The sequence below is a fragment of the Symphalangus syndactylus genome, chromosome 1, assembly GCF_028878055.3.
Source record: "Symphalangus syndactylus isolate Jambi chromosome 1, NHGRI_mSymSyn1-v2.1_pri, whole genome shotgun sequence".
In the NCBI taxonomy this organism is placed as follows: domain Eukaryota; kingdom Metazoa; phylum Chordata; class Mammalia; order Primates; family Hylobatidae; genus Symphalangus; species Symphalangus syndactylus.
The window spans coordinates 29165276-29185451 of NC_072423.2; the positions used below are offsets into that span (position 1 = coordinate 29165276).

Below are 20176 nucleotides of genomic sequence, written 5' to 3' on the forward strand. Positions count from 1 at the left end.
ACATTGTTCAGCCATAAAAAAGAAGGGAATTCTGACACATGCTACAACATGGATGAACCTTGAGGACATTATGCTAAGTGAAATAAGCCAGCCAAAAATGGACCAATAGTATATGAGTCAATTTCTGTGAGTTACCTAGGGTAGTCAAATTAATGGAGACAAAAAGTAGAATGGTGGTTGCCCAGGGCTGGGAAAGAGGGAAATGGGAATTGTTTAATGGAGACAGAATTTCTGCTCAGGAAGACGACAAAGTTCCGGAGATGAATGGTGGTGATGGTTGCAAAACAATGTAAATGTGATTAGTTTCACCAAACTGTACACCTAAATGTTGTTAAAATTATAAATCTTATGTTACATAAACTTTACTATAAAAAATCAGCCAAGGATGGAAAGAAACCTGAAGCAAATATAACCCAGAAAGTGATGAGCTTTTCCTAGGAAAGAAGAATAGGGCAGTGGCAGGGGGAGAACACATCAAAGGCAGGGATAAGAAACCAACTGGACTCCAAATAACTTAAAAAATATATTAGAGTTTTATTGAGCTATAATTGACATAACAATAAATTGCAAATATTTAAAGTATAAAATTTGATAAGTTTGACATCAGTATTCACCCATGAAATCTTCACCACAAAGTAGTGAATGTACGTATCATTTCCAAAAGTTTCTTTCTGTCCACTTGTAATCCTCCCTCTCAACCCTCCTCACCTACCCTTCCATTCTCAGGCAGCCAATGGTCTGCTCTCTGTCACTCTAAATTAGTTTGTATTTTCAAAAATTTTATGTGAATGCAATCATGCAGTATTTACGCACTCTTTTAGGTTTGGCTTGTTTCACTTAACATAATTACATTGAGATTCATCTATGTTGTTGGGCATATCACTAGTTCCTCTCTCTTTATTGCTAAGTGGTATTCAGTTGTAGAGCTATACCACTGTGTTTTTTTTTTTCTTTGAGACTGAGTCTCGCTCTGTCACCCAGGCTGTAGTGCAGTGGCACGATCTCAGGTCACTGCAAGCTCCGCCTACTGGGTTCATGCCATTGTCATGCCTCAGCCTCCTGAGTAGCTGGGACTACAGGTGCCCACCACGCCTGGCTAATTTTTTGTATTTTCAGTAGAGATGGGGTTTCACCGTGTTAGCCGGGATGGTCTCAATCTCCTGACCTCGTGATCCACCCACCTTGGCCTCCCAAAGTGCTGGGATTACAGGCGTGAGCCACAGCGCCCGGCCACCACTGTGTGTTTTATCCATTCATCTGCTGATGGGCATTTTTGTTATTTACAGTTTCTGGCTACTACAAACGAAGATGCTGTGAACATTTGTGCACAAACTTTTGTATAGACCTATGCTTTATTTTCTTGGGTAAATAAAAAGGAATAGGATGGCAAGATCATAGAGTAGATATATGTTTAACTTTTTGAGAAACTACCAAACTGTTTTTCAAGGTGGCTGTATCATGTTACATTTGCACCAGCAGTGTATGAGAGAACCAACTTCTCTGTGTTTTCACCAATATTTGGTAGTGAGCCTTTTTGATTTTAGCCATTTAAATGAGTATGTAGTAGCATTCCATTGTGTTTTAATTTGCATTTCCCTAGTGGCTAATGATGTTGAGCATCTTTTCGTGTGCTTATTTGCCATCTGATGTCTTCTTTGATGAAGCATCTGTTCAAATATATTGTTTCCAGTAAACTTTACATTAAATGTAAATTATCTGAATATCCTACATAAAAGACCTTTGTTGTCAGATTAAATAAACACACACACACAAAATCTATGTGATTTTTGCATGAAACACACTTTATGAAGATACAAACAGATCAAAAGTAGAAGGGTGGAAAACCTATACCATCCATATTCTAAGCATAAGAAAGTTTGTGTAGCTTATTAATATATTAAAAAGTGACTTCAAGTCAAGAGTATTGCCAGAGATAAAGAGGGATATATTATAATGATAAAAGGGCCAATTCATGAAAAAATGTAATATTCCTAATTGTACTTATGCCTAATGGGATAACTTAAATATTATGACATAAAATTAACCTTTTAAGGGGAGAAACAGACAAAGATACAGTCATAATTGGTCATTTTATACCCCCTCAACAATTGACAGAAAAATCAGTGATAAAGTAGCAGAACTGAACAACATCGTGTTCTCTGAGTTTCCTAGATATGTGGTTTGGTGTCATTAATTTTGGAAAGTTCTCAACAGTTGTTACTTCAAATATTTCTCCTGTTTCATTACATTTTTATTCTCCTCGTATTGCAATTATGCATGTGGTGTACGATTTGATATTGTCCTAGAGTTCTTGAATGTTCTGTTATTGTTACTATTGTTTTCACTCTTTCTTTTCTTTGTATTTCTGCTTGGGAAGTTCCTATTGACCTATCTTCAAGCTCACTGATTCTTTCCTTGGCTGTGTTCAGTCTACTGATGAACCCATCAAAAGCATTCTGCATTTCTCTTATAGCATTTTTGATTTCTAGCATTTCCTTTTAAAAATAATTATTTTTAGTGGACAAACAAAAGTTGCATATGTTTATTATGTGCAACGTGTTTGAAACACAAATACCTTGTGAAATGACTAAATTGAGCTAATTAACATATGCGTTACTTCATACTTATCATTTTTTATGAGAAAACTTAAAATCTCTTAGTGATTTTCAAGAATACAATACATGGTATTAACTGTAATCACTATGCTGTGAAATAGATTTCTGGAATTAATTTTTCCTACTTAACCGAAATTTTGTATCCTTTTACCAGCATCTCCCAAACCCCATTCCCTAGCCCCTGGTAACCACCATTCTACTTTCTAGCATTTCCTTTTGATTCTTTCTTAGTGTTTCCATTTCTATCCATGTTTTGTTCTTTCATGTTGTCTTTTATTTCCATTAGAGTCCTTATCATAATAATCATAGTTATTTAAAATTCCCTGTTGCTCCAACATCTGTATTATTTCTGACTCTTGACCTAATGATTGTCTCTTTCGATTCTGTTTTTTTTTTTTTCTTTTTTTTCTTTTTTTTTCCATTTTGTTTTGCTTTGTAGTTTTTTCTTGAAAGCAAAGCATGCTGCTTTGGGTAATAGAAACTGAGCTAAATAGGCCTTTCGTGTGAGAATTTACATTAATTTGACTAAGACTTGGATTGTGATTAATATGTGCTGTAGTTACAGGTGCCAGAGGCTTCAGCTTCTTGTATTATCCTGTTTTTGTGTCCTCTTGACTTTGGGCTTTCCTAAGTCCTCCTTCTCAGACAGTGCCTATGTTTTTGTGGCTCTTTCGGCGGTACACGCCTGTTTTATACTAGTATTCTTTTGGTGTAGTAGTAAGGTATATGTAGGAAAGAACGTTCTCTAACCTAAATCTCAGTCTTTTAGTGGGCCTGTGTCTCAGAGAGGTGAACTTCACAAGTGTTTCTTCAGTCATATTCTTTTCCCCTTTAGTTCTCTTTCCTATCCCTGGCTGCACCACTCCCAATCTATTTTCTTTAAGCTCTGAGCTCTGTGGATTGCATTTTTTTTCTCTCTTAGGTGAGACAGGATGGCTACAGCAGGCTAGAGTGGGAGGAATTCTTTTCCCCAAGCTGCTATAAGGCCCTGGCAAAATATTTTCCTCTGGAGAGTGGGCCTTTATTAAAGATAAGGCTCTAACTGGGTATATTTTATAATGATTACATTCCCTCCACCACCCCTTCCAGACCTATAAGCTGTATGATTCCTTTTATATGAAGTCAAAGAACAGGCAAAATAATCTGTGGGGCCAGAGATCAGAATATGTTTTCCTCTAGGATGGGAGAATTGACTGAAAGGGGCCCAGTGGAAATTTTCAGGATTAACAGAAATATTTTGTATCTTGTTTTGGGAGTTAAAATTCATGAAACTGAACATTTAAAATCTGTGTATTTTAAATATGTAAATTATACTTGAATAGGAAAAAAAGAAAATCCAGCCTATAGATATGGAAAAACAAGCAATGTTAGCAGAGTGTCTATGGTCATGAAGTCATGAAGATGCCAGTACAGCCTGGCTGGCTGGTGGTTGGGGGTGGTCAGTTGGTGCTATCACCTCCCTTTGGGAGCTGATATCTTTCATTCACTTCCCTGGGGTTTAGTTTCCCCTTGTATGAAAAGAAGTGGCCAGACTAGATGATCAGTAAATAGGATGACCATTTTATTATATATTGCCCAAATCATGACATTAGAGTGAATCAAATAAAGCTCTATTGATAATTATGCCAGTACAAGAATTGGAAACTGCTCCTGTCCTGGGCAAAGAGGGATGAATTTCTGCCCTATAACTAAGCATTTTTAAAATGTCTCAGGCCATATGAGATGATAGTGGCATATCAGCAACAGTCTGCATCCAGGAGTTGGATCGTATGAGTGATCTCAGGGGTTCTGTTTGATCTGATACCACATCAGGATCCATCAGCATAGCCGATATTGCACAGCAGTGAGAGGGGTTTTAGAAAGGCCTCCAGCCCTTCCAGTCTATGGGCTGCCACCTTCCATGCCTGTGAAATAATACAGACTTCCTGATAAGAAGACATTGACATTTGTAGGTTCAAAACTATTGTTAAAATGAAGCTAATTTCTCAATAGGATGAAAAATGGATCCTGCTTTCCCCTGCTCTGATACGAAAATAATGAATCTCCTTTACAACGGTCACCTTTCAAAAAAAAATCTTGGAAGGCAACCGATTAATCTGTATTTATAAGAGCCATAGAGAATAAAAACTATTAGTGTCACCTCTGGCTGCCAAACATTTGAAGGGACTGAGGAAAAGGTCCTAAGTGACTAGGTTCTAGCCATTCTGAAATATTAGAACATCAAGTTGATGGGACTCAATTTACTAAAAGAGACATATGACTAGAATTCAGTCCTAGAAGCCATCCAATGAGTAATATACATGTGTATTTAAGTGCTACAGGGAGTAGAAAATATTTAGGAGGCAACTGGATAATATTCCAAAAGTTAGTGACCCTCCTTAGAGTCATGGGAGAGAAGTGGAATTTAGAAGAGGGAACAGATATCCTGCTCAGAGTTAGGAGGACAGAGACTTTTATGAATAAGTTTATTTATAAATAAATCCAGACCTTAGATAGAAAAGGAGGCAGTCTTCCAATTTTTGTGCTGCTAAATATGATCTCTTTGTACCCAAACATGACCCAGTGGATCTATCCTGGGCTAAGGAACCAGGAGGGGGCGATTCTGGTCCCAGGAAGGTGAGGCACCCTTGGTTCTGATGTCCCTGTGCTTTTTCCAGTGTGATGTCATGCCTTTGCATGACAAGGTACTTAGAGTCCAATCTTGCATCTCCATGACTTCATGACTGCAGACACTGCTAATATTGCTGTGTTTTTCCATATCTATAGGCTGGATTTTCTTTCTTTCCTATTGAAGCATAATTTACTTGAAGTCTCAAGGGACTTAGAGTCCAGTCTTGCCTCTGTCATTTACAAGCTGTGTGACTTAGGAGACATCATTTTGCTTCTCTGAGCCTCTGAAATGTGTGAATGCCATTCTAAATTCCAATATTAATATTCTAAATATTCTCTGGTTCTCAATCTGAGAAGCCTACACTTTTGGTGCCTGTTCACCTGGAAAGTATCATCTCTTGGCGTCCTGTTTCTAGGTAGTGGAAAGGAGTAGGCTGGGGTTGTGTTGACCAAGACATTTCCTTCCTGCTCCCCGGTTTGAGTCCTGGTTCATGGAGCTGCTGGTGCCCACTCTGGGTCTCCCCACCAGGAACACCATGGAGTGTTAATGGGGCACCACTGGCATCCAGCCCAAATTGGTGATTTGGGACAACTTTCTGTGGAGACTGAGACTCCTGTGTGTAGCTGTACAAGTGTAGGGGCCTATTGACTTCTCTTGCTTAGCTTCTGTTGTATGGCTGAACATTTTTGTCGATGGATGAAGACACCCATCACAGTACTTCCCCCAGTCAGGATGGTCACTTACAGATGGGACTGAGCCATAGATGAGGCCTTGATATCCCCTGAGGGAATTTTAGCATGTCTTTAACTGTATTCTGAATGAAATCATCAGGTTTTATTGTGGGGGGTTGGGGGGAACGGAGGCATGGGAGGTAGAGGAAGAAGGCAAAAAATAAATGTTTATAAATCATAAAATCAGATCATAAAAATAAATGTTCACTGGAGAAAATTTACAAAATACAGAAAGGCACAAAAATCTCAACGTGCAGAGATAACCATTGTTTTGTTGTTTGTTTTTTGAGACAGGGTCTCACTCTGTCACCCATGCTGAAGTGCAGTGGTGTGATCATAGCTCACTGCAGCCTTTACCTCCAAGGCTCAAGGAATCCTTCCACCTTGGCCTCCTAGGACTACAGGCATGGGCCACCATGCCCAGATAATTTTTGTATTTTTTTGTAGAGGTGAGGTCTTTTCATATCGCCCAGCCTGGGGTCTTGCCATTTTGCCCAGGCTGGTCTCAAACTCCAGGGCTCAGCGATCCACTCACCTCAGCCTCCCAAAGTGCTGAGATGACAGGTGTGGGCCACTACACCCAGCCAGCCATTGTTAATTAACATGCTAATTAAAGAGATAAGAGGGAAGTGTCATGATTGAACATTGGAAGGTGAAGGGATTTCTGGATATATAGACTCATGAAAACTATCTCTACTATTCTATTAGCATCATACTTTGTGCTGACTTCTCAGAGCAATTTGCTTTTGAAGAAAAGCAACAACGACCACAACAGAACTTTCTGGCTGGGCCTGAGACAGGCCAATCACTGAGGAGTAAATTATCCTACAATTTGCTGTTTAGTACAAAGACGACAAACTGAGATACACCATCTTCCTGTTTCTGAAACTGTGTGAGACACTTTCTGTTGATAGAACTGATACTGCCAAGGATACAGGATGAGCTGTTACAGGGACTTCACAGACATGATTGTAAGAAGAGCAACAGGTACATCTCGGCAATTGTGCGGTTAGCAAACACTGTGTACCTGCCAGGAATGCATCAGAGTAAAGGATATGAGGAGGTTGGGGAGGTGGTCCTGGCCCCTAAAGAACTTACATTAGTTGGGTTACAAGGTACACATCAGAAATCCAAAGCAAGATGAGCTAAAGTCCAAAGAAGCAACAAATACAAGGAATGCCATCCATGGTGGGGACTTTAGGGCAGTGTGGGAGAATAATTCCACGTCAGGAGGAGGCAATAGGAGTGGCGAATGCAAGCCTATTTGGGGGAGGTCAGGTCTGTAGCTGGATACCAATAGGTTAAATTGGGGCAGTTTCTATATGCACACCATTCTTCGGTCATATTTGTTTTTGAAAGCTTAAAGTCTAAGGTATTGTATTAATCTGGATAAGCTAAGTTATGCTTTGATAATAAATTAATCCCCAAACTCAGTGGTTTGACAGCAGAAATTCATGTGGCTGACTAAAACACTGCTAGAAATGCAAAATCATGAATATGTTTTTGAAGATGCCTTTTTGTCTATGACGTTATCAGGAATCTGCCCACTCCAGCTTCTTGCCTCTCTTTCTACAGAAACTTTTTCCCTACCTACAGGGACTCAGTTAATTTCTCTTTTAATTTTTCTTTCTTCATCACCATGCTACTTCCTATTTTATCCCTTGGGCTTCTTTATGTCCCCAAACTGGCAGCAGAGGAGGCTAGATTTCTAGTTCCCAGCTCCTGGGATTATTCTGATAACTGTCTGATTGCCTTCCCTAAATGGGCTTGGTTATTGGGGTGCTGCGGGCTTGGTCAGTCATTCCCAAGGGCCTGGCTTAGGTTTGAGGGCACCATCATAAGCCTGAGATTGTGGCTTGTGCATCTCAAGAGTGATCTTGGTTACAAAACAAGGTGAAATCTGGAGTTGGAGTTACATCCATACAGGGGCAGCAGAGAAGGAGGCACCAAGCTGGGAGCTGAGTGATGGGGAACTATAGGGTCTATGTGTGAGGAAGGTTAGTGTAGGCAGAAAGAAAGAAATAGAGGAGGATTTTCCTGAAGCAGCATCCTGGGACCATGTCTTAGTCCGTTTGAGTGGCCATGACAAATACAGTAGACTGGTTGGCTTATAAACAATAGAAATTTATTTCTCACTGTTTTGGAGGCTGGGAAGTTCAAGATCAAGGCACTGGCAGAGTTGGTGTCTGGTGAGGGCCCACTTCTTGGTACACAGATGGCACCTTCTCTCTGTGCTCTCCCATGGTGGAAGGGGCAAGGCACTCTCTGGGGTCCCTTTTATAAAGGCACTAGTCCCATCCATGAGATGCATGAGGTCTCTACCTTCATGATCTAATCACTTCCCAAAGGCCCCACCTCCTAATACTATCACCTTGGGGCTTAAGATTTCAACATATGCATTGGGGTGGGGAGCATCAACATTCAGACCATAACAGACTACTGTTTTTTTTTTTTTTTGGAAACAGTCTTGCTCTATCACCTAGGCTGGAGTGCAATGGCGTGATCTCGGCTCACTGCAACCTCCACCTCCCAGGTTCAAGCAATTCTCCTGCCTCAGCCTCCCAAGTAGCTGGGATTACAGGCACCCACCACTGCACCTGGCTAATTTCTGTGTTTGTAGTAGAGACAGGGTTTCACCATGTTGGCCAGGCTTGTCTCGAACTCCTGACCTCGTGATCCGCCTGCCTTGGCCTCCCAAAGTGCTGGGATTACAGGCATGAGCCACCGTGCCCAGGCCATAACAGAATACTTAAAGGGGCTGTCAGAGAGGAAGCTATACCTGCAACATGGAAACAGTCTAGGTATTCATCAATAAGGAACCCAGGGAATTACAAAGAGCTAAGAGAATGATCTTTTGTCCCTGGTTTGTAGTTCATGATTCTCTTCTTTAGATAACATCCAGATCAACCTGACCCTTCTCCTTTTGTACCAAAGACTCAGTGAACTTACCTCTTCCATCATCCCTTCTCTCTCCCCTAGTGTTTGCTGGATCCATCACATGGAAATACTTTCTCCTAGGGCTGGATTAAAGAATGAGAACAAATAAGCCAGGTAGTGGTCCCTGGCACAAGAAGATAATTCCCTGGTCTAGACACCCAGATTGGGGGTATGTGATGTGGTGTGCCTCCAATCTGGATACTCTAGGCTATCTGCAGGAAAGATCAGTCAGGCCATGTCCTCTTAGAAGTCTTCACATTACATATACTTTTGTCTCCAAAGGATGAAGGATCCAAGCAGCCATTCTGGTATTGACATACTTGAAGGCAGAAAATTTTCTTGCTCATGTTTCATTTTGAAGAACACAGTACTTCCAATAGGAGGAAACAAGTCTTGCGGACATTTTAGTTTCTGATTTCCTATTGAATTCTGACTTTTCTCTCCTTTAAGCCATTTAATCAGCTACTGTTTCTATTTTCTACACGTTGTTAAAGATAGTTTCAATGTGTTCCATTTCTGAGAAAAATATTTCCAGCTAAATTTCCACCTTAGTTCCCAATAGGTTTTGTTTGCTGATTAGGTCACAAAGGTTTCTGGAAGCGAAATCAGACATATTAGTGTTTGTGACTAAAGTTGTTTAAATCTATATCTATATATCTGTGATATCTGCTGCAAAGATGAGAATGAGTTTTAAATTGATCTTTAAGGTGTTGAACAACTGTGTCCACTGAAACATTTTAGACATTTTTCTGAACTTATCACTTCATGTCACAGGTTGATCAACTTTCATATTTTCTCTATCCATGCTTTTTTTTTTCATCGTGGTGCATGCAGCCCAGCTGGAAAATTCATATGAGATCAATATCCTTGGCTCTGAGCATGTCTTTGGTATGGGACATAAATTCTTATATATTAGGAACATCTTTGGAATTTGTTGATCTTGGAGGTGGTGTTTGTTTTTGAATCTGTTGTTGGAAGCGCATATATTTACTGTCTAATACAGTGGAAAGTTTTATAAAATATAATTTGAGGACATAACTTCCATCACCCAGTAATGCTGTTGGACTTTTGCAAGGTAGATTTGTTACCTCTGAAGGGGACCAGTCACATCTAGAGTACATCTGAGTCCGTGTGTCACTGAATTGTGTTCCCTGAGCTCTACTCTGTGAATCCTTGAGTTATTTGGTGGAGGGGTCCTGTTGTAAATGGATGTAGTGAGTTGAATTGTGACCCCAAAAAGATTATATCCACCTGGACATTCAGAATGTTTTCCAGAGGGAAGGGTCTCTGTAGATGTAATTAAAGTAATAATCTTGAAATGAGATCATCTTGGATTTGCGTGGGCACTAAATTCTTAGAAGAGAAGGGGAGCAGACACAGACACACAGAAAACCCTTGTGAAGATAGAGGCATAGACTGGAGTTATGCTTCTAAAAACCAAGGAATGACAAGGGTTTGGCAGCTGCCAGAAGCAAGGGAAAAGCATGAAATGCATTCTTTCTCAGTGCTTCCAAAGGGAATAAACTTTGCTGACATGCTGATTTCATACTTCTGGCCTCCAGAACCTCAAGGGAATAAATTTCTATTGTTTTAAGACACTAAGTCATGCCTGGTGCAGTGGCTCACGCTTGTAATTCCACACTTCGGAAGGCCAAGGTGGGAGGATTGCTTGAGCCCAGGAGTTTGAGACCAGTCTGGGCAACATGGTGAGACCCTGTCTCTACAAAATATAAAAAATTAGCCAGCCCTGATGGTGCAAGCCTGTGGTCCCAGCTACTTGGGAGGCTGAGGTGGGTGGATCACTTGAGCCTGGGAAGTTGAGGCTGCAGTGAGTTGTGATCACACCACTGCAATCCAGCCTAGGCGACACAGCAAGACCCTATTAAAAAAAAAAAAAAAGGACCCAAGCCTGCAGTAATTAATTATGGCCACCCTGGGAGACTAATACGATGAAGGTCAAATGAAATATTTTACATACAGTAAGGAGTTTGTTTCTTGAAGCAGAGGTTGGCAAACTATGGTCCCATGGGCTAGATCTGGCTCTGCCTGTTTTTGTAAATAAAGTTTTATTGGAACAGAGCCGTGCTCATCCATTTATATATCATCTATGGCTGCTTTTGTGCTGCAACAGTGGAGCTGAGGCAACAGAAGCCATAAGGCCCACGAAGATAAATATATTTACAATTTTTTTTTTTTTCTGAGATAGAGTCTTGCTCTGTCGCCCAGACTGGAGTGCAGTAGCACGATCTTGGCTCACTGCAAGCTCCACCTACCAGGTTCACACCATTCTCCTGCCTCAGTCTCCCCAGTAGCTGGGACTACAGGCACCCGCGACCATGCCTGGCTAATTTTTTGTATTTTTAGTAGAGACGGGGTTTCACCGTGTTAGCCAGGGTGGTCTCAATCTCCTGACCTTGTGATCCACCTGCCTCGGCCTCCCAAAGTGCTGGGATTACAGGTATGAGCCACTGTACCTGGCCATATTTACAATTTTTTAGTTGGGCAGAAATACAGATTTACTTAAGAGAGCGACAGTGGTAGTAGGGAAGCCTGTGGTGACTGCTTTGGCTACCCTTAATAATATCTGCCTTAAAAATCTGTATGTTCATAGTTTGAATTTGCTTAAAGCAAATTCACATCTCTCCTATAGAAGTGGAGATATTGATTAAAAGAGGTTCAACAAAAACAACTGATCTATAGGATTTGTGTAGCCTCAAGGTAGATTGTTTAGTTCAACCTCCTCATTTTGACTTCTTGGGCTTAATGTGAATTGGAAGCATTATTAGGTTGGTAGGATTGAGTAAGCAATAAACATACTCTCAGAATAAGGAAAAGAGCTATCTATCATTGTATTGAAGGTCCGTCTCTTCCAGATGGTCCTGGGTGCTTCTTATTTGATTAATAATGATAATGCAATTGGACAGGCTTTCTGTCTTGAGTGTGTGAAGTTCTCCCAGATTCTAAACAAGAGATGTGGTAAGTGAATTGAAGAAGCACACAACAATAGCTTATTTATTTTCCTTATTTAGTACACAAAAATGCATAATCCTTCTGTTAGGGAAGTCTTCCTTAATGATGACGCATGTTTTTCTCCTAACCTGTTGGTAACTTTCCTAGGAAAATAAAGATTTAGAAATTTGGTCATTGAGTTTTTTCTCAAATATTCCTGAAAAAGACTCCTCTTACAAAAATTGTTCATACCTCTTGAAAATCCACTTCAAGGGATTTATCTAAGGAAATAATCAAACATTTAATTCCAAAGATGTTCATCAGAGCACTGTTTACAGCAATGTAAAGTTGCAAAGAACCGACATTTAAAACAATAATTAAGAAGAGGTTAAATAAGTTATAGTGCTTTCATGTTTTGAGTTTATCATAGAATATTTAATGACATGGAACGATGCTGTTGATATAATTTTAAGTGAGAAGAAACTAGAAAACACAATAGTATGTATTGTACAGAACAAACACACACTCAGAAAAAAACAGATGAAAGGTTTAGGTCTTTTAAAAATATTCTTTTGCTTATCTCTATTTTCCAACATCTTTGATGAATAGTTTAGTAATAATAAAAATAAGTTAATTTAAGTGAAATGAGCAGACTGCCATTTTAAATACTTTTACTTAGAGTTGAGAATTTGTAGTTGATATAAAAAAGAACTTTCTTTTTCTTTCTATAAAACTGATAAGGTACTTAAACTATTGCTCACTAGGAGAGCATATCTGAATAAGTCACTTTCTCTTCTCAAGCCTCAGTTTCTTCATCTGGAAATGAGAGCATTGAATTGACTGAATCTCTAAGTTCCTGATCAGCTCTGCCATTCTGAGCAGTATGAGTTAATGTTCAGAGCAGCATATTCCTTCAGCCAACCTCACTTACCAAGAATTGCACACTCAAAACGGGGAATGATTCAGGAGCTGAGGCTGATACCAGCCACCCCTGGACCCTCAACCTGTGTGGGAACCTAGTCCGAGGGCGAACTCACACTCTTGCTTAGACGGAATTAGAAGGCCAGCATCTTTACTGGCCTGGGAGCCTTGGGCTAGGTTGGATCTTCTATGAGAGGGGATTCTCTTTCTATCTCTTTTAAAAAAATTCTTCCTTGTCTTGATCAAGCTATGGTAATGTAATTTCTTAGAAAAAAAATTTCTACTTTAAAAATTTAATTTGTACTAATCAGCCCCAGGCAGAGAGCCTGCAATAAACTTGGTGTCAATTTCATGTTTTGCTGAAGTTTGTGTTTTGTTTTGTTTCAGAACTTACCGTGTGTGTGTGTGTGTGTGTGTATTTGCCAGGGATCATCAGCCAGGCAAATAGTTTTCAGAAAATATAAGCCCTGAGCATTACATTTGACCTCCAAAATTTTTGTTGTCTTCACTCAAATTTAATGGGGCCACGGGGTCATCCTTTTCTATCTCTCTCTTTCTCTTTATAAGATAATACTCCTGTAGTATTTTGCATCATTTCCCCAAGAAGATTTTTTAAGTTCCTTCAGATAAGCATTGTGATTTTGCTAATTTTGTATCCTGTTCATATCTTGCCCAGTGTTATGTGCAGTGAACAGTAAGGATTTTAGGTTTGAATTAAAGACCCACAGGCCCTCTCAGATGCAACCGTTGTCTACTGAAGGTGGAATGCTTTCAATCATGCTGTATTTTTTTTTACCCAACTTGAGTTTCTCCTTTTGCTGGAAATTGAAATCAACCAGGAACAAGAACAGGATGTGTTTTCGTGCATTGATAGGCTGAGACATTTTTGACATTGGAGCACAGATATTGAGTAAAATAATTCCTAGGACTGTTCGTTCATTCCTTGAGTCCATAAATGCTTACTGAGTTTTGTTCACAATGCTGTCTGAGGCAGCACAGTCAGAGAAAAGCTAAGACTTTTGGTGTCTGTGGTGTGGGTACAAAGATGGGGAGGATGATGAGAAAGAGTTAAAGTGTTACACAGACTCCATGGTGCACCTGTCCAGCCATTTATCCATCTGTCCATCTCTCCTTCCCCCCATCTTCCCATTCATTCATCCATCTATTCATCCTATAAATATCAACTGAGAGTTTACTTAGCTCATAGCACTGTTCTAGGCATTGGGGGTGTAGTGGGAATAGACAGGCAACGTTTCCTGCTTTGTTGAAGGTAGAGCTTATAATATAGTGGATAACACAGATCAGCAATGAGTAAACAAGTTAATAGTACCATTAAAAATGATATGAAGAAAACCAGCACAGGGAAAGGGGATAGAGGCTGACAGTAGCAGCTGGGGAAGGTTCTATGAGGAGGTGATCTAGAGAGAGCCTGGGATGGGGTGAAAGGTACAGAGGAAGGAGCACTGGACTGGGAGTCAGTCTGAGTTCTCATTTTGACTTGTCACTTAACTGCACAGCAGGGACAACTCCCTCAGCATCTCTCCCTCACCTGATTATTCATTAAATAAAATGATGTATGTAATAGTAACTTTCCAGAGTAATGTATTATTATTAATAATGTTAAGGCCTGTCACATGATTAGCATTTAAAGGACCAATGGAAAAGTTACGTGTGGCAACTTTGAGTATTTCCTGCTTGTTCATGGATGTAGACAGCCAAGCTTAACCTTTCTGGGGTCCTACAAATTTCCAAGGACCTCAAAACGCTGAGAATATAAAACAGGAGGAAGCACTCAATCTCTTCACTGGATGAAATGTGAGTATGTGTTAGCACATGTACGTGTGTGTGTGTGTGGAGGCTGGGGGGGGCTCTCCCAAATGTGACAGACAACCAGCAGTGTTTCCCAAAGCACAAGAAAACAGTTTATTTAAAAACAACGCATTCAGTACTGTGTTTGGAACACAAGGCAATGAGGCAGGCACATTCACACTTAACAAGTACATTTGAGGAGCTGTTGAAGCAAACCGTTGCATTTTCTTCACAAACTACAGTCACAATATACACGCAATTGCCTCTGTCCTTGTTCACCAAGAAAGCAGAAGATATTTACAAGTTCCTCAGTCTAGCAGTGCTGGCTTCTCTTGGGTCTCTGTGGCCCTCACAGTCTGGCAGCTTGTTTCCAAGGGCAGGCGAGGCTGCCTGTCACAAGAGAGGTCAGTCTGATTCGTTAAGGCCCTCGGCTTCTTCCAAAGAGAAAGAGAACTTCTGATAGAGTTGGGAAAGAGGGAAGTCTTCAATACCAGTATCTCAGCATAAAATGGCACTTTCCAAAACAAATGCATCAAGTGTGTGAGTGAGCGGGTGAGCGGGTAGGGAATCATGGTATTAACAATATAAGAAGCATTTATTTTCCCTGACACATACTTCTTGCTCATTTATTTAATAACTTACATTCGCTATTCTTCTACTTTTTGACCTTTTGGTTTCATCATTACTCTTAAAGAGCTTTGTTCCTCCTTCTATACTGATACACTATTCTTTAAAATGCTAAAATGCAATGGTGAAACCAAAGTATGTTAAGTGAGAGAAGATATCACAAACATTCTTTTGTCTTGACTTCTAATTAATGCTTTCACAATTAATTGTCAATGTCCATCTAACCAATGGAAGCAGCACAGTGTGGTGTAGCAGAAATCAGTGGTTGGGAGACCCAGACTCTAATTCCATTTAGCTACCTGGGCAAATAAGTCACTCCAATTTTCTGAATCTCAGTTGTCTCATCTCCACATGGAGGATGTTGATCTGGAATCCTGACTTGAGATAACATCTAGATCTGTAAAGTTTTGCTATGGTCTTAGGTGGTTGTCCCATGTGAGTAAATGATAGTGTATTGTGATGTTTCAATACATTTGTTTTGTGTCCTGGGAGAATTTCAGTGCTACACTTGATCTTAGCCAAAAGGCCGAGAAGCGATGGAGAATTTCAGTGCTAACTAATGATGCTTACTCACCGGATCTCAGCCTGTTACTCAACTCCTCCCAGGGCTCTTGGCTGTAAGGGCTCTTGTGCCTTTCTGCACAGTATGGGTTCAGATCTAGATCTTGAAATATGGCTAAAGAGCATTTCTAACATGGGGTACAATTATTCTCCGTATTAAAAAATGGTCTAGATTCCTTCAGAGGGAAACCTCCCTCTTCTTTTTGCAAGTACTTCAATGACATTATTCCACTTATGCATGTTGACCAAACCTCTCTCCCACTGTCTGCCAATTTTTCGTCCCTACCAATTTTCTTCCCTAAGACTAAAAATGTTATGGGAGTGGCTGGTTCCTCAAGAATGGTTTTCTGGTGAATTTGTTCATAATAAAACAAGGCCTACCTGTCAAGCCCCTTGTGCTTGTAGCTGTGGACTTCTCTGTTTGGTGTCAGGAAAAGAGCCAGAGGGTGAGGGCATACTTGTGCTCAGGCTGCATGCAATTTATTGGGAATACAGACAAACATCTGAACATGCACCTGACTCATTTAAAATAAAATGTAGCTTCCTCAATGTAGAGAAATAAGCTCATTTCAATGACCATTAGGAAGAAAGAAAATAGGGGTATAATCTGGCGTTTTACACGTAGTATAGAAAATGTCCAACTTGCGTTTCAAGCATTTACAGTTTAGAAATGCCTTACAGAACCTGTAGGGTATTTTATTGTAGCAACAGAAGTAGATTTGGTCCTTCATGACCTAATTTTGATTTACTACATGCAGATAACAACTTATGGCCACTCACTGTGTCCTAGGAATTAGGCATATTTTTTCCCAGCATTACCTCACTAAAGATTTAATGAAGCCCACCTAAGAATGACTTCTACCAGAAAAACTTGCAATTTGCAAACAAAGCTTGTTCTGTGGATTACCAGAGTATCTGATTTCTAAACACTCAGTTGGAAGTACACTCACAACTAGTGGTGAGAAAGGACAGTTGCTCTATTGTTCAGTGCCAGGGGACTGCAGGGGCCAAATGTGTATTAGCAGATTTTTGTTTTTCATGGTCCAGCCTTACATTAGCTTAGCTAACTGCAAAGCATCACATGACACCTTATCCTACAAAGTTTGCCCAGTCAGCAGTGAAGTTGCCCAGAGATATTCCTACCCAGTGGTATTTCTTGACCACTGGAAACTTTTCTGAGGGCAAATCAACTCCAGTTGAGTGCAACTTAAACTCTCAGTGTGACGTTTACTGGGTGTCCCCTGGTGGGGTAGAGACCTTGGAACCTCAGAGCCTTTCCAGATATGTAGAGCCAAGTGAGCTTACTGGGTGCCTTGTTCTTCCCCTGCTCCTTTGCAGGCACTGTTTTGTGGGCACCTGTAATTTTTTTTTATTGTGTCAGAAGGATGAGGGGCAAGTGGATAGGGAAAATGACAAAGTTGGGGAAACGAGTGATGAACTATAGGTACAGATTTTTTAAAAAAGATCAGCCAAACATGGTTTTAACTGGTAGTTAAATTAAAGAATATTTTCCTGAAGGGTCACCCTTAGAAATTAGAAAAGCAACAGTTGGTAATCTCCTAAGATACTGGGGAGTCTGTTGAGAGGTTCCTAAGAGTCACGTGGAATATTTGAACACCTTAGGATCCAATAATATGCTTTTACTAAAAATTAGTAAAACTAACCAACATGGAAATGCTCCCCTTGGTGGAGGGGACATTTAAAAGTCCCTCCAAAACCTCTGCTTGCCTCTCCTATTTGGTACTCACTGACTTAAAAATTGTTCAGGCAGTGCTATGCTGGAGCTGGCTCATGCTGTATTACAGCCAACTTATACTGGCTCTTGAAAACATATTGTTATGTTTTCAGCTGGTTGACATTAAGTTAGTAGCTTGAAATTGGCTGAGATGAGAGTGTTTACACCATGGAAATTGGTAGGTGCTAAAAATCTGGGTTCCACTGTTTTCCAGAGCCAGTTGTTAAACATTTGGCAGCACACCAAAGAGCTAAAACTGTCTGGGAATCACACAGAAGGAAAATCAAAGGAACCCTTTGGTATCACTGTTGTCTAAAGCCTTTCTATGTGCACAGCTATAGAAAGAAGTCTGGCCAAAGCTTCATTAGGATGGTGGCACATTATCCAACAGAGGTGGTACAAGGCCACAAGTAATAACTGATCACCCTTGTTATACTGGGTTAGTCTTAGAACTGCAGCCTCTTGAATTTCCTTTTTTGATTGGTTTCATTTTAGCCTGAATACCTTTGCATTTTGGATACTACCTGAGGTTGATAAATCAGACCCCTTAGATAAATATTTTAGGCTCTGGGAATGACTTCCAGATTGAATCTGAATGAATCATTTAAGTTCCCTGTTTCTCATTCTCACCAGTTCTAAAGATGAGTGACCTGAGATCTGTCTCTTAGTTTGAAATATAAAGAGGGAAATATGAAGAGCTGGCCTTGAGATAAAGTATATATTAAAGCTTGCTCTCCACCTTGTCTTTGGGCTTGCATCCATTCTGACTAAATTGATCAGATACTATTTGCTTATAAATTAGCAACTGGTCAATTTGGCTGAAACAGCTGAATTGTTGAGTCACTAAGACTGTGTCTATATTGCCATTAAACATGATAACTTCAAGGAACACGTGAAACCAATCGCCCAAGGGGAGATAAGCATTTAGCTACTTTGTTCAAAATGGTATATGTGACTCCGGATGTATATATTACTGGTTTCCAAATGGTGGTCACATGAATCACCTGGGAATCTTTGTAAGTTGGACTTATCCCAGGAGATTATGAATCAAAGGTCCAGAATGAGTGGCAAGAATTGTATTTTGAAGAGTTGCTTATTTCATACAGCCGTGTTTGCTGGGAGATCAGCTGCATAATCCGGGTCCTAACCCCAGAACCCCAGGGTAACCTTAAACTGAAGTCAGTTACTCTGCAACAACTCTTCATTCACTCTGATGCCACTGTCATCAACAACAAGAGAATAGGCTTCACTGAGGAACATCTATTCATACACATGTCTTCAATCAGTCATCACAATAAAAATAAATTTTCAGAAATACTGCATAAGACAATATATAATACAATAATGACATTCTAAAATGTTTCCTATTGCAAATGTTGTTATCTATGTGGCAAAGCAATCAGAGTGAGAGAGGCATAATGAGTCATTTTGATGCTTAGTACCAACTGATCTGTGGCCTCGATTAATTGGGCCACAAAGTCCAGACAGGTCAATCAGCTGGCCAAGGTGCCCTCAAACCCCAGCACCCAGAGTGCTCTATCTGGGCTGCCAGCCACAAACACACAGCCCCTTTGTAAGCAAAATGACAGTTCTACACATTCAGGGAGAAGCAGAGACTTAAACAGAAGCTTGTGCCTAGTGCATGCAAACAATTATGGGAAAAAAGGTTTTAAGAATCTAGAATTATAGAGGAAATTGCTCAGTTTGTCATTGTGTACATGAAGACTCACAAAGTTATTATTTGTATATCTTCTTAGCATATTGAACCAAACACAATATTTCAAAGTCTGCTGTTGAGATTACCTATAAAACAGAAGGCATTTCTTAAGGGACCTGGATGAAAGCTGTATATATATGGAGAAGTACACAACAATTTTCAGCCTTCAACTTCTAAATTATGCATATACATTACTAAAACAAGGTTTTACTAAGATGAATAGCTTATTGGGTAAGATTCCAGCTGTCAAGCATGAACCACCAGTAACTTGTTATTTATCAAATCATGATTTACCAAGGGTGTTTTCTTTCATCTCAGGGAGAAGGTAGGTGATAATTAGTGGACAGTTGTATACCCACACAAGCATTTCCTTTATTGTTCTGTGTTGGGAAGTCATTTTTGGGAGGGAGAGGAGAACCTTCTTTCCTCTTTTATAGCCTTTCTAACTTATTTTATGTGCTCTGCAGATCCCAGACCAAAAATCACTTTCCCTGTGAGGCCAGCTTCATTTGATGCTGGTAAGGCCAAGAAGTACTAGAGGAGGAATCATAATTTCTCCACTAATTGACTGTGTCATCTGGGGCAAATCACCTAGCCTCTCTGTGTCTCCATTTTCTAATTTGTAAAGTCAAGAATCAAGACTGGCAAAGCTGAAGGACTCTTCATTTCCAGTTTCCTAGCATTCTACAATATTGTCCTTGCTTCCTTTGACCTCAGGTCAATACTGCTTTGTTGTCTGAGAGTGTCTAATAATTAGTGCCTTGACTCAAATCAGAAGAAATGTTCTCCCATTCCTTGGCTTCCCCACCAAATTAGGTTTCTCTTGACACTCACATTCACGGATAAGTAGTGGCTCGGGCATAAGGAAGCTGAGGGCAGGGGCAGCAGTTCTTCCTTTGCACATCCTTGCTGGTAGCCCCATGGCCAGGTACCTGACATCAAGGTCACAGACAGATGGCACAG

The 20176-nt window shown here is 40.2% G+C and overlaps 1 long non-coding RNA gene across 1 annotated transcript; it reads right to left on the reverse strand.

The window, feature by feature from the left end:
* Positions 1-14663: 14663 nt before the first annotated feature.
* Positions 14664-20176, reverse strand: LOC129492819 (uncharacterized). Its single transcript, XR_008660961.2, has 2 exons — positions 15758-20176; positions 14664-15707 (listed from the first exon to the last, which is right to left on the reverse strand). It is a non-coding gene; the product is annotated as an uncharacterized lncRNA (long non-coding RNA).